The 14,879-nt window shown below is 36.6% G+C and overlaps 2 long non-coding RNA genes across 2 annotated transcripts; both read right to left on the bottom strand.

The window, feature by feature from the left end:
- Positions 1–10,418: 10,418 nt before the first annotated feature.
- Positions 10,419–11,692, bottom strand: LOC122138653. Its single transcript, XR_006155718.1, has 4 exons — positions 11,629–11,692; positions 11,507–11,551; positions 11,330–11,394; positions 10,419–11,093 (listed from the first exon to the last, which is right to left on the bottom strand). It is a non-coding gene; the product is annotated as an uncharacterized LOC122138653 (long non-coding RNA).
- Positions 11,693–13,749: 2,057 nt separating this feature from the next.
- LOC122138656 lies at positions 13,750–14,323 on the bottom strand. The gene is made up of 3 exons (XR_006155722.1): positions 14,270–14,323; positions 13,930–13,992; positions 13,750–13,840 (listed from the first exon to the last, which is right to left on the bottom strand). It is a non-coding gene; the product is annotated as an uncharacterized LOC122138656 (long non-coding RNA).
- Positions 14,324–14,879: the final 556 nt, after the last annotated feature.

Raw genomic sequence — 14,879 nt, 5'->3', positions numbered from 1 at the left:
TAAAATAGACAGAGAACACCCCTGAAATGTCAGAAGAACAGTGCTAGTGAGACAACATTTATTGATTTGATTGATTTGTAAAATGTCCTGCTGTGTTCTGATTGACTGATGATCCGATCTGCTTGATCAGATCACGGTGATTGCATGTTAATGCCAAGTGTAAACGCAGCCTTAGTTAATACAATGCAAAAAAAAATTATTTTGTCAGTCAGGCTCACAAACTGTCGAAGATAAACACAAATGAAGAGGAAAAAAAGAAATGGTGTCTCCAGCATTTTTTTTACACAAAGGACTTACAGTGGGTCTGAATGGTCTTTGAAAACTGTTCATCTTCTTATTGCTTGTTCATAAAAACACATTTTAAAATTTGCTATAGCACAAATGAGTCAAGACACTGAATCTGGAGCAGTTGACAGTTTATTGGTTTCCATAGATCACGGAACATAGATCATATTTTTAATTAGACCAATCTCATATTTTATGCAACAGACTTTGAAAACCAGCTTTAAGAGAAAACATATGTACCCAGCCCCTAATCTACAATTAATGTTTATAGCTCATTGACAAAACGTTAAATGCTCTCTTAATGGATAAAAGCATCTGCTTAAAGGACAAATATCAATTTAAATTAACGTACCAAAAGACACATTTAAATTCCATTGTAGAGACACAAATACAACATCTAATGTACATCAGTTCAGTGTGAACAGACTCTCAGTCCAGATCAAACCTGTTGTTGTACAGAAACACTACACATGTCTTCTCCCCATCAAGATTCCTGTCAAATAAGCAGTATAAAAAACCCAAATAATTAAAATTTATGTACACAGATTCACCATCAGGTTATGGGACTGAGAAATGTGGCATAAACATAAGCAACACTTTCTTTTATCACAATTTATGAAGAATACTGTAAACACAGATTCAGTCTGTCTGGACACCTAGAATTGTAAGAAGGAACTGCAATCATATTTCCAAAGGTGGACAGTAACAAAGTAAATTTACTTGAGTACGGTACTGTACTAAACCCCTTCTCAAGCACCCCCCCCCCTTCTAACTACAGTAGGTGGCCAACCAAAATGAGCTTTTTGCTGCCGCGGCGTCTTCAAAGTGCATTTGCAGCTTTTGACCGCTGAGTGGTACTTTAACCCCAAGTTTTCAAACAAGCGCATCAAAGCACATTTTCGCAAATAGACGTCAGTTTTGCCTCGCTGATGTGTTACATTTGACAGCTGCAGTCAGGGAAAATGAAAGAAAAACACTATAGTTAAAGTATTTAAAATTCACAGATGAAAGTTTACTCCTTATGAAGTTATGTGCGTTTCTTAGAACGAATTCAAGCAGGATAAATGTCAAGCCTATGAGCCTGTGCATATATTTTCTACTAGCTACACAGTATTACACCATATTTTAGATTTGACACATTTAATAGGTGTGCAGTATTATTTATATAATATGAATTTTGTGTTATATTATCCTAAAGTAATGGTGGTTTACTTTGCATTGGAGAATTAAAAGTGGTAGCCTATTTTAGTGAGCTACGCTACATGGATTTATATGCAAAATGTCAATATTCTCACATATTAGGCCTATATTTGTCACAAATACATTTTTAATTAATATTTTTAAATTCCTTTAATAAAACAGCATGCATTTTTGTCACACACTACTTTGTTATTCGTTACCTATCATTTATTTTGACATAACTTCTTGGGAAAAAGATATCTGTCTGTACACTGATTAAGAAATTGTTGCGTGTTTTATAAATTATTTCCTTTATTTTAGTAAAACGTGAGGCACTGTATAATTTCTCTCCCATTATTTAGGCCTAATTAACACAAGAAATGAACAAATTAAACCTGCAAGATTTAGCTAAATCACTGAAACTCTAAAGAATGGACGGATTAAAGGGTTAGTTCAGCCAAAAATGAAAATTATGTCATTAATGACTCACCCTCATGTCGTTCCAAACCCGTGAGACCTCCGTTCATCTTCGGAACACAGTTTAAGATATTTTAGATTTAGTCCGAGAGCTTTCTGTCCCTCCATTGAGAATGTATGTACGGTATACTGTCCACGTCCAGAAAGGTAATAAAAACATCTTCAAAGTAGTCCATGTGACATCAGAGGGTCCGTTAGAATTTATTAAAGCATCGAAAATACATTTTGCTCCCAAAATAACCAAAATGACGACTTTATTCATCATTTTCTTCTCTTCCGGGTCTGTTGTGAGCGCGTTCACGACGCTGTAGTGACGCCGCTGACGTACGACGCTGCTGACGTGTTTTCTTTGTTATTGGGCGCGCCAGAAAACACGTCAGCAGCGTCGTACGTCAACAGTCACAGCAGTCGCGTTCACAACAGACCCGGAAGAGAAGAAAATGATGAATAAAGTCGTAATTTTTGTTATTTTGGGAGCAAAATGTATTTTCGATGCTTCAACAAATTCTAACAGACCCTCTGATGTCACATGGACTACTTTGAAGATGTTTTTATTACCTTTCTGGACGTGGACAGTATACCGTACATACATTCTCAATGGAGGGACAGAAAGCTCTCGGACTAAATCTAAAATATCTTAAACTGTGTTCCGAAGATAAACGAAGTCTTACAGGTTTGGAACGATATGAGGGTGAGTCATTAATGACATAATTTTGATTTTTGGCTGAACTAACCCTTTAATGCATATTCGGTCTTTTACTTGCACCTCTGAATTTATCAGGATTTAGTTTCAATTTTAGTCCAGCTCCATGTTCAATCTGACTCCAATTTTTAAGTGATCATTAAATTTAGGCAATGTTTCTATAAAAAACTGATCACAAATGCTGATTATGTAGTAATTTAGATATTTTGATTATTCTGAACATCCCATATTTTCAATTATTTGTTCATTAGGGAGCCGGTATTGCACAGAGAACTTAAGCCGGCCGGTCGCAGTCTCTCGGACACAAACTCGTCAGTTCTGATCTTAGACAGCGGATGCAGGGTGAATATCTACTTTTAAGTTTGCCATGCTCTGCCTGCTCCAACAAAAAGCATAGGTTTTGTATATTCACGAAAACTGCAATTTACTAAGGCAGTGATAGTCAGAAATCAAAAAGGTCTCAAATGATGTGCCCCATGCTCCATTCATTGAGCCTTCTGTATGATCTATCCTGAACACAGATTTGCGGTAATACTAGACTCCACTTTAATCTACTAGAAATAATAACAGAGAAAAACAGAATAAAATCAAATATAACAATTTATTATCAGTCAGGTAAATATGTATTATGCCAATTACATAGCCAATTCAAAGATATCAAATCAATACAAGACATCAAATTCTCAAAGATTAATCTAAGCGTAAGATGCATACCTGACTTTTAGAAAAATACATAGTTTGAAGGGTGTGGATATACTACATATTATGGGCTCATTCTGGCTGCAGAATCGCAAAAATATGAGAGCACTCGAGTCTGCAGCTTCCAACTTGGGGATGCACGCTCACAGGAAAGGAAGAGTGTTTGATGTGCACTGGCTGTCTTCATCCTGAACGTCTGTGCTGGCTCTTTGGGAAAGCAATCCAGCATTGCTCAAACTCTTTGAAAAGTTAAGGGAAAACAAACCAAGATCTGCCACGGAGAGGACCAGATGTATAGACATTCATGCTAAAATGACACAATAGCTTTTTTTGGTGGAGATGTCATTGGTAAAAGATGCGCTGGAGACCCTGAAGGCCTTATCCCTGTTTCTTCAGTGGAGAGACACCACAGCTGTCAGTGCTAACTCTGCAGTGAGAACACTGCGGTCAATGAGACAAGCTAATAATGTGAACGCAAGATGCATGAATGAAGAATTTGAAAGTTTCTACACATTCAAGGGTGTAAATGTGTCTCAACCAAGTGACGGAGACCATCGAATGAATTTTAATTTCCCTGGATGACAATGGAATTATTTCTGCTGCAGTTGCTATAAAATCCGTTAAATTGGCCATCTGATGAAGACGAATGCATCCTATATGGAGATGACAAACTTCTCACGATACACAAGACTCACTGTTGCGGACTCAAACAGTCCCATACTCCGTAAGTAATTACACAAATTGAAGTGTCATGATGTCACAAGAGAGAATCTGTGCAAAGTACTCCCCTACTGTCTCCATGCTTCCAATCACAACAGCCGAGTGTTGAAGAGGATCCAGTGCCATGAACTATATTCTCACCGATGGTAGACACAGAATGAACGTCCCCACACTAAACAACCTACTATTTCCATTTCAGTAAATAGACCAGGGGTTGCCTCATTTCCTGCACAAAGATTTGTGGAGATGTGGGTGAAATCAGATGATCCTTGCACAGGAAAGTCCGTCATCAAAGCAGGATGTTTTCTTAGTCTGACAAATAAGCATCACCAGTGTTGGCTGGTGGAACATTTTTTAGGTAGGGCATCACGTCCAACAATTTTAGCATAGATCCCAGCATGATTTATCCCAGTATAACAAAAGGAAAAATATTAAGACTTGAAACAAATGTCTTAATGTCACTTGATGAACTTGCTTGATAGTGATCATAAAAGTGTTGATGCGGATCCTTATCAATAAAAATGTTGGGTTTCCAGGAAACCAATATTTTTTCCAAGTTTTCCGGAATGCCCATCAACAGTCTTGAAACAGAATTGGAGTTAAAAATCAAATGCTCAGATGAGGAGCCTCGTAGCTGACTGCGGTGGTGGAAGCCATGTTGCTTTTTGGACAGTGCAATCTGTGCACTACCAGATATTGAGGATATATTGTGCTCTTCTACCTGGTGCCATAAAATAAAGGCCAAAATGAAAATTGGGACAAAAAAACAACAAATTTAAAACATGAGGTTATAGTGCTAAGAAAAGTTTGAAGGATTGTTTAGGGTAGGGTTTCTCGATTCTGTCCTGGAGTTTATTTTGTTTATTTTTGTCTACCTTATCTGACACACCAGACCATTCAGGTCTTGGAGTCTCTACCAGGGTTGCCAGGTTTTCACAACAAAACTAGCCCAATAATACCAAAACTCAAAATATAACACTCCCATACGTAAAATACGTTTTACATCACTGTATGCATTATACACAGTTTCTTTTTTTTCTTTTTTAAATCTCTGTATATTAGTATTATATAACATTTTCATAAATAAAATCACCTTACCTTAAGATTGACAGCTGATGAACCAAATCCTTCTGTGGGTTGTGGTAAATCTTTTTTAGAACTGTCTGAATGAACTATTTACAGATCTTTTCTGATTCTACTTATCTTCTTCTTGGTTCTTGTCATACATCTCTGCATCTTTTGATCAAATTCATCTCTGAGAATGTGCATTCAACCGCTGCATTGCTGAATGAAAATAAGGTCCATCTTCTAAGACAAATTAGAAAAAGTGACATGGAGATGGACCTTATACAGCTTCAAATGGAAGAGAAAAGACTTTACATAAAAAAGGCCACACTTGAAATTGAATTGCTGGAGCACCGGCTTAAGGTGGGAACTGTTTGTGAACATTACTCACTTGTCATTTGTTGTTGAATTTAAAGCAATAAATACAATTGTCTTTTTATTACAGGAGATAAAGAAACAATGAACAACACTTGACATTGCTGACTTTTTAAAGTTTTTGACAGATAATGTCTTTTACCACCCTGCCATCTCTTTGGTCTACTCTTGGGGTTCACTTCATTCTCTTGGCCATCTTCATCAAGGGAAGCAGGAGGTCTCTCACCTCTTATTGTGGCGATGTTGTGAAGAACAACACAAGCCTCTATAATGTTTCATGTGTTTTGCTGTGAGCCAGGTTGAATCGTGTCTGTGGTCCAGGCTCAGGTTCAGGATAAGGTGTCATCATATAGGGCAGACAAGGGTACCCAAGTTACTGGGGATGGGTAATGAGTGTGATTTAATGGTTACACACTCGAAGATTTAGCAACCAAAATGACATTGTTACCTGCACATAGATGCCATGGATTGACTTCCTATTAACATAGTCCCCTTCATTGACTGAAAGAGCTTTAATAGGAATGTGGGTTCCATCAATACACCTAATCACATTTGGTAACACTGAAATAATTAGAAAAAAATTCAGAAAATTTATGGCTGTGTATACAGTATGTATATATGGATAGATTAAGTAGTGAATGTTCTCTGCTACAATTATCACAGAAAGGACGAACCCCCCACTCTGTGGAATTCCTCTTTATGGACTCTCGGGGGTTTTTGGCCATGGAACTGCACAGCAAGAGAGCAAGGCATACTGTATGAACGGCCCTACACACAGCTGTCTTTCCCACATTCTCCGCATCACCCACATTATACAAAAAACTTCCCGTTGCAAAAAAGGGCAATGGGCAAAATGTGCTCTGTGTTAAACCCTGATATGTGATGTGTCACTTTTGATATGTAAGGTTTCAAAAAGTTTGTTAAATAAATTAACGATTCTTTTGAAAAATGGATGATATATGATGAGGTTGTACTGACCACCTTATGTGATGAGCGACTAATTGTGTGCCAGATATGACAGCCCAGGTCCAGGCCTACTTCATATAGGACTTACTTGCTCCTGGACATAAAGGCGAAGTTAGTGGTGCTACAGAAACCTGTAAAAGTCACAGAGGTGAATAACAGTTATTTGCTAACAGTACAGGCATTGGTCTGAAGAGGTGCTTTTCCAAGTTAGGAGAGTGTGATGTGACCATATCTGTGTTAGCAGCGTACAGCCACCTATCAGTGCAAAAAGTCATGTTTCAGGAAAATAAATAAACACCGCAAGAGTATAGCGTCTGGCACATCGTAAAGTGTGTCAAAAAAATGACTGCTACAGTGCCACAAGACAATTAATGGAAGGAAAATTTTAGAATGACACGTAAGTCATTTATGAAGTAGAATGACATAATACATCATTGCGCATGCACAGCACTCTCCTGTTTCGGTTTTAAATCCGATCAACTGTTTACATGTGCTGTCAAATGAATTAAATAAGGTTTAAACCACCCCTTACAATCTGAATGAAATTTCAATTAGATTTGGCCAATTCATTCTGATTGACATGGTTACGTATTTTATTGGGATTGTGCTACTAGTCTGATTACAAACTGATTACTAGGGTCCATGTAAAAGCAGCTTATGGCAAAATGTGAACATCCTACATACACCCCTGAGGAAAAAAACAGTGTCCATGGCTCTTCCCTAGTTCTGCTCCCTTTTTGTACCTGCAGAAGAAATGTTTGACAGGCAGCAAATTAGAAACAGACACACACACACACACTACATTGTTGTTGTTTTTTTGCCCATACACTGTGTATATAGGACAGAACACATGCTGCATTGAGCATAATGGGTTGATTCCACTACTTCAGTTTTACAATAACAGTAGTTTATTTTTTTTCATTGTACATGAATTAGTACTTACAAATGAAAATCCACTAAATCTTGTAAAACGCAATACACAACTGGGTTTACGTGATACCTTTCTTTATTTTCAATGACTACAGTTCTTAATACAGCATATTTTATACCATTTTTAACATTTATACAATATTGCCAACAAGTGGAAACAACCAGCAGGCTTGGGAGGGTTACTTTAAAAATGTATTCCGTTACAGTTACTAATTACTTCATAAAAAATGTATTCAGTAACATAATCCAAGTACCACAATATGAAAGTAATGTAACTGATTACTTTTGGATTACTTCTGGATTACTTCAAGGTCAAATATTATTTTTTTAAAACAACAACATTTATTAATTAAGAATTTCACAGCCCTGAATTAATATATATATGTAAAGGACTATACAGACATCTAGTGCATGGTATTGGTATTACAGATTATTTTGTTTTATTTTCAAGAAAATATAATAAGAAAGAATTTTAAGACAATGGAAATGTTTCTTCAACAGGAAAATAGAGAATACAAATTCATTTTTTTAAGCAAATAAGAACACAATTTTTTGACAATGGAAAATGTTTCTTCAAAAGGAAAATAGAGAATACAAATAATTTTTTTTCTCTTTGCAAATATAAAACTAATTTTTAAAAGTGTAGGATTCAAAATTACTGCAAAGTTTAATCCTGTTAAAAATTGCAGTTAGTCTTTTGGCAGCATTTGGCAAAGGTAATGAAGACAGAATGTGCATTCAAACTGTTCATTCAGTTTGGGCAAAATTTTCTGTTGTAACGAAGGAGGAGAACTTGCTCCATGTGGTCATCGTACATTCTGCTTCGAGATGATGTAAGTACATTTCCCCCATAACTAAATAAACGTTCAACGGGAGCACTAGAAGGCAATGTGGTATTGTACTTCATGAAGAGCTGCTTGACCAAGGGATAAGAATTTAGAGATTTCATGTTTTTTTCAGGATCATCAAGGAATCTCCGAATCTCTTCCTCTGTGCCTTTACCCACACTTTTTGTCTTTTCGAACGCAAAAAACTCCTCATCTGATTCATCAGTCTCAGGGCAAATGCTCATCTCAGCGGCAGGAGCAGCAGTGGATTCCAAAGATGTTGCCTCGTCAACCAGTGCTTTTTTAACCTCTTCTCTATTGTCTGGAGAAAAAGCCAACACAAGCGAAATTTCGGCATTGTGGTTGTTGCCATTTTTGCTTCATGGCTGTTAAGCATGGCGTCAAAGCGACTGTCAAGTGCAGTTTGTCAGAAAGTTTTGATTTGATTGCTTAGGATAGTTGGAATGAGAAATCCAAGGTAGCATATTTTCTCGCCCTGTAGTAGATCAATGGAATGGGAAAGAGGTTGTAACACATCCACATACTCTCTCAGAAAAGTCACCTCATGTGGGTGCAGTTTGATGGACAGTCACTGTTTTCATCCAAAATATCTTAAATTACGTTCCCAAGACGAACGGTCTTTTACAGGTTTGGAACAACATGGGAGTAAGTGATTAATGAAATAAAAATCATTTTGAGGTGGAGTATCGCTTTAAAATATGCCGTCATTTTCCCTCATATAGATAAGAGTAATACATCTTTCTAAAGTGTAAATGCTCTACTTTTATTTGTGTGCACTCACAATATCAATTTTGGTAAAATTAAGAAAACAAACAACATGCGCTTTCTGCTGTCTCGGTTGCTTTTTTTCCCCGACACATTCATAGTCATTACTTTTGCAGGTGCTTTGCAGCAAGCTTTATGAGTGCACTTGAGCGCGGAATAGGCTATATATTAAAGGCCCCCAAGTATATATTTAAGTTATTAAATTAATATAAATGTGCAATTAGTCAACGAATGGCTTAAATGAACGACTATTAGTCGACTAGAAAAATCTTTAGTCGGGGACAGCCCTAATCCAGATATATCTGTATGCCTATGTGACCCATGGAAAGTCTGTTCCCCTGATTAGGCTAAACAGTGTGCTAACTCCAGCAAACTGCATGCTTCAATATCAACACTGTCCTCATAATGTGTTTTTAGTTACAATACACTACTGTCCAAAAACATTTTACTTCACCCACAGGGGCATCGTTCGTCATGCTGGATTGATGATGTAAGGCTTAATTTCCATTTATTTCATTGGGGAAATCAAAACGCCTTTAATGTAAACCAGCTGACTGTCATTATGCCAAAATTGAAGAGAAGCTACAATAAATCTATATGGAGAGGCTGCAGACCTGGAGCCGGTAGATATATGCCCCAAGCAGTTTTACGCCCCTGTTGTTCCTCATGCGTCCAGTAGGGAGAAAAGGAAATACGGCGAATAACACTATATGGGGAGGCTGCAGACCTATGACCTACTGTAAAATTTATTATTTATAAACTGTTTTTATATACAGGAGACTGGCTGATATATGATGTAGTGAATTTATATTAAGTTACATTTAGATATTAACCATATTTAGGCCATTAGACATACAGTACTGTGTAGTCATATGGATCCTAAATAAAATATCTGCTGTTCAATCCACAATTGGTCGTCATACAGCTACAAAACATGTCCTACATAGCATTTTATGAAGACAAACACAATTTAACCCTTTTCTAAAATTCCAAGGGTCATTTAAAAGAAAGAGACATTATTGTTGTTCACAAAAAAATTATTTATTAACACCATGACTTGGTTATTTCTTAACAGCATGACTCCTGTAGATGACTCTCCTATGGCTTGCCAGTCTTTGTTAATTGTTAATTGTTTTTTTTTAATCCTGCTGTCAAAGTGCTCCGGCTCACTGATAAAAAATAAAAAAGCAAAAGTTGCATAGTGGTAGAAACAATGGTTATTTATAAATAATGGCAGGATGTCATGTTTCAACATTTTTTTTCCTTTATAGGATCCTTACAGTACCTTGCGTCAATGACAGGCCTCAGCCTCCAAGACTCACAAACCTCCAACAACAACACATCACACACAACAGAAGGAGCTGAGATTTATCACAGCTCAGATAAGCCAAGCATCATTTTGCATGTTTTTTTTTTTCAACAAAATCAAAAGTGCCTTTTCTATATTAAGCACAAAACTATTATTTTTAGAGCAATGGTCTAACATTATGGATAAACTATTTGACATTAAAAACAATGTGAATATGACAGCATGCAGAGCACAACTAACACACAAGACCTACCTCTGGAAAAAGGACATCCATAATGAATCTGATCTGGTCACTGTGGGTGTGTGTGTGTGCTGTCCAGAACTGAAGTCAGGTGAGTGTAGATAACATCAATTTGCTCCTGATCGTCAGTGAACGACGGCACAGGCACTTTCTTGATGGAACACTTGGAAAAAGTGTCAAGCCACTTTGATTTTTTTTGTCCATTGATGATGGACTGTGCAGAGAAAATTGAAAATTACATTAAAAACATTTCCATGTAAGTGTAAGTTGTTTATTTACTAGACAAGCTATTGGTTTAGAATGCAGTTAAAAAAATGCATTCTTGATGCATGTACCTGAATGTGGTTTTCGGTTCCTCTTGCTACAATGAAGTCCACCAGAGCCTGGTTGGACAACATTCGGTTCCTCTCTGCAACAACATGTTGTGGCAAGTCATGTGTTAATCCTGGAAAACTCCTGTAAAGAGGTCATAATGTCCCTTCAGTCAGGTATCTTGCCTCCTCAGTCCAGTGGGCGAACCTTTTCCCATGCCTTTAAAAAAAAAAAAATCTACTTTGGTGGCCCCCAATAGGACACCTCTTGTTGTTGACAATAAACAGGCTGCATTGATAATTGAATGTATAATTAATAATTACATATAATTAATGTATAATGTATAAATAATTTAGTGACCTGTAATGCCTCAGTTTGGTCAATTATTTCTACCGACAAGGAAGGAACAAAGAATGAAACACCAAACTGAGATGTAAAGAAACTAATACATATACCCCTCTGTCTCAAACCGCTCAGTTAGACGTAGACACCACCACTCCCTGATTGCAGGCATGTCAAGCTAACAGAAACTGTAATGTCACAGGATTAGTATTTAATTTGTATTGTTAGAATTTAATGACCAGCAATAAACTTTATAGCAACCTTCTAAGGAAGAAAATAGAAAAGCTCACCGAAGTGAAATTGAATGGAGTGTTCAGCACAGTGTAAAGGGCATACTGAAAAAGAGTAAAGATTAATTTCCAGAAAAAATAAAGAAAAAAAATAGCTTTAGTAGCCTGTTTTAATAGCTTACCATGAGCATGAAAACTCCACAATCAATGCTGTTGGTCTGTTGAGGAAAGACCTTTAGGAAACAAATATATTAGAATTTGAAATAAAAACATACACAGAGGTGAAACTATGTAAAGTAGTATTGTAGTTGTGTGTATCCAATCCTGTGACTTCTGTCCACTGTCCAGGGTCAAGACGATGTGCAATACTCCTAAGATTTGGGTAAAAGACAAATTAACAAAGAGCCATGAGGAGTCCAATGTTACAAAGCATATGTAACAGCATATCATATGGCCATATATTAAACCAGCATTTTTACTCCTCTGCTCACACCCATTCTCCCACAGAACATGGATGTCCTCATCCACAAAGAGGCCTGATTTTGCTTTGCTGGTTTAATCTATTAAGATGTTTCCATCTAGAACAATGTAACCACATGTCTACATTACATGCCATAAGAACGTGGCAACTGTAAATTAATGATAACACATAGTCTCATAGCTAAAAAAAAAAAAAAAAACGCTGGAACAATGCAACCGCATGTCTACATTACATGCCATAGGAATGTGGCAATTATATCTTAGCTGTGGACCTTTCTCTGTACTGGTCATCTCCAAAACCAGACTCATGATTACTACACAGGGAGTCTAGTAGGAGGATCTCTCTTAAGAGTGGCTTCAGTACCTATAGGGATGCATAATCATGGTTGTAGCTAGGGAGTACAGAGAGTGTTATGACAATCCATTTCACATTTAAATTACCTTTGCTTTATGATATAGAGGGTAAAAACACTCCTCCGTAAAACCAACATAAAATAATAATCATAGTCAATAATAAGTAGACAAAGCTGTATAAAACGTGATACGCAAATGTTTTTTGTAAAATCTTACACATAACAGATAATGTTCTGGGCTGGCAGCTTTTGTCCATAGAGGGAACACAAGTGCATCCTTCATGTCAGCATCATCCTAAAAAACACAATTAACAAATATGAAAAATTATTACATTAGATGTCAAATAGTATGATTTATGCATTCAATACTCACTGGAAGGTAAGCTAAGGGATCTACACTGTCTTTCCATGTAGTAACAACATACATATCAGCAGTATATATGTATTTGCCCTGTGAGAGCAAATGGAAATATTAAGAAGACTTTCACTTGCCATTCATATTTGAAATTTAAAAATTCTAAAAAAAGTATAAACTACAAATAGCTGATTTAAAATCATGTGAAAAATATATATACATGCACTCGAGCATCTTCATAAATGAGTTTCATGCAGGCATTTCCAATCTGCAAGAAATAAACAAAATAGATAGCACATACACAAAAGTCTAAGTTCTTTCTACAAACAAACTAAGGAGCATTTTGGTCCATGAAAAATATCTACATGAAAACGTTACTACTTACATCAGACTCCATTTCCCTTCTCAAACCCAATTTCCAAAAATCTTCTCTTAAGAGGCATGTCACACTTCACAATGACCTCTTCGGCCAGCCGCCCGTGTCCAGGATGTATCTGAGCTGCAAAGGACAAAAGAAAGACTAAATGTGACCCTGGACCACAAAACCTTATGTGTACATTTTTTAAAATTGAGATTTATACATCACCTGAAAGCTGAATAAATAATCTCTCCATTGATGTGTGGTTTGTTAGGAGGACAATATTTGTCTGAGATACAACTATTTGAAAATCTGGAATCTGAGGGAGCAAAAAAATCTAAATATTGAGAAAATCACCTTTAAAAGTTTCCATTTCTGTTGGCGATTGTGCTGCAACCACTTACAAAAATAAAATTTTGATACATTTAAGGTAGGAAATGTACAAAATATCTTCATGGATCATGATCTTTACTTAATATCCTAATGATTTTTGGCATAAAAAAATCAATAATTTTGACCCATACAGTGTATTGTTGGCTATTGCTACAAATATACCTGTGCTACTTAAGACTGGTTTTGTGGTCCAGGGTCACAAATGCTTCATATTTTGTTTAAATAGGCAACTTGTCTTTATAAAATGGATGTTTTAGTTAACACAAATTGTGGATGTTACAATACAGGCTACTGTGGACAGTATGTTTTAGCATTGATAGTGAAGACATGAACAACTACCAATTTGTCTTTTAGAAGATTATGAGGCTTCATCCAAGGTTGAGCTGAATACTCATCTGCATCCTCCACAATCATATCCTCATCCACTTCCTCCATGTTCATATCTGCAGAGGTTTCTATGGGAATAAAACGAAACAATCTCTGTCATGAATAATGAACTGCAATGGAAAATTACTGTAAGTTAGTGCAATTATTTTATCCATACCCATGCCTGTAACAGGGCCATCAAAGTCTGGCAAATCCACTGTTGCCTTTGAGCCACTAAGGTCTGTAAGGCATGCAAAATTAGATTATTAGTTAATGACAGAATACAAATGCAATAGAATAATTACAACAATGAAATGACAGATGCAGGCATCAAAATCAAGTACAGTGTATATCAGACGTTGATAGAAAAGGGTTAACTGATGAGTTTGATATTAAAAGATGATATAATATCGGACCACATGCAAATAAGGAAACATTACATTGTACTTCGCAATGCTTAGCAATAACAGACTAAACAAGTGCCACAAAGTGGCTTGATCCTCTACTGTGTTACTTACTGGTCACTTGGCGAACATCTGTTGCAAAAGATTGAGTAGAGGACTCTGAAACAGCTTAATTGGATAACACAAAATATTGGTACATGACAACATCTGTACAAGTAATATTTAGAAACAATTCTAAAGTGATATTGCAGTAATTCAAACATTACCAAGAACAGCCTGGTGGTTGATGTTGGTGTGTGTGGCCAGTCCCCGTGCGAAATCATAGATGACTACATTGGGTATGTGTTTCCATGAAAGGAGGACATCTGCAAAGTCTCTCAGACTCTCTGCGCGCAAACAGCATTTGATGCAATACACAATTCCACAAGGGCACATGACCACAGCCCATCCTCCTAGGAAAAAAACATCTATGTCAGGCAGCAGTAATAAAAGTATAAGGCCTACAAAGGTAAAGTGGCAGTCACAAACATACCAAACACAAGCATCTTCCAATCAACAGAGCCAACCCAAATCTTTTCGAATACTTTGTCGTAAGTCTGTCTAGATTTCATCTCAGATGAAAGCCTCTCTAGGAGGTCACTTTTTGAGCCAATGGCATCAATACCACATTCCTTGCACAGTTTCCTTATCACCAATACCTAAAAAAACAAATCAAAATACAGTT

The sequence above is a fragment of the Cyprinus carpio genome, chromosome A3 (genome assembly GCF_018340385.1).
Source record: "Cyprinus carpio isolate SPL01 chromosome A3, ASM1834038v1, whole genome shotgun sequence".
Classification (NCBI taxonomy): domain Eukaryota; kingdom Metazoa; phylum Chordata; class Actinopteri; order Cypriniformes; family Cyprinidae; genus Cyprinus; species Cyprinus carpio.
This window is presented reverse-complemented; position numbering and strand designations above follow the sequence as displayed.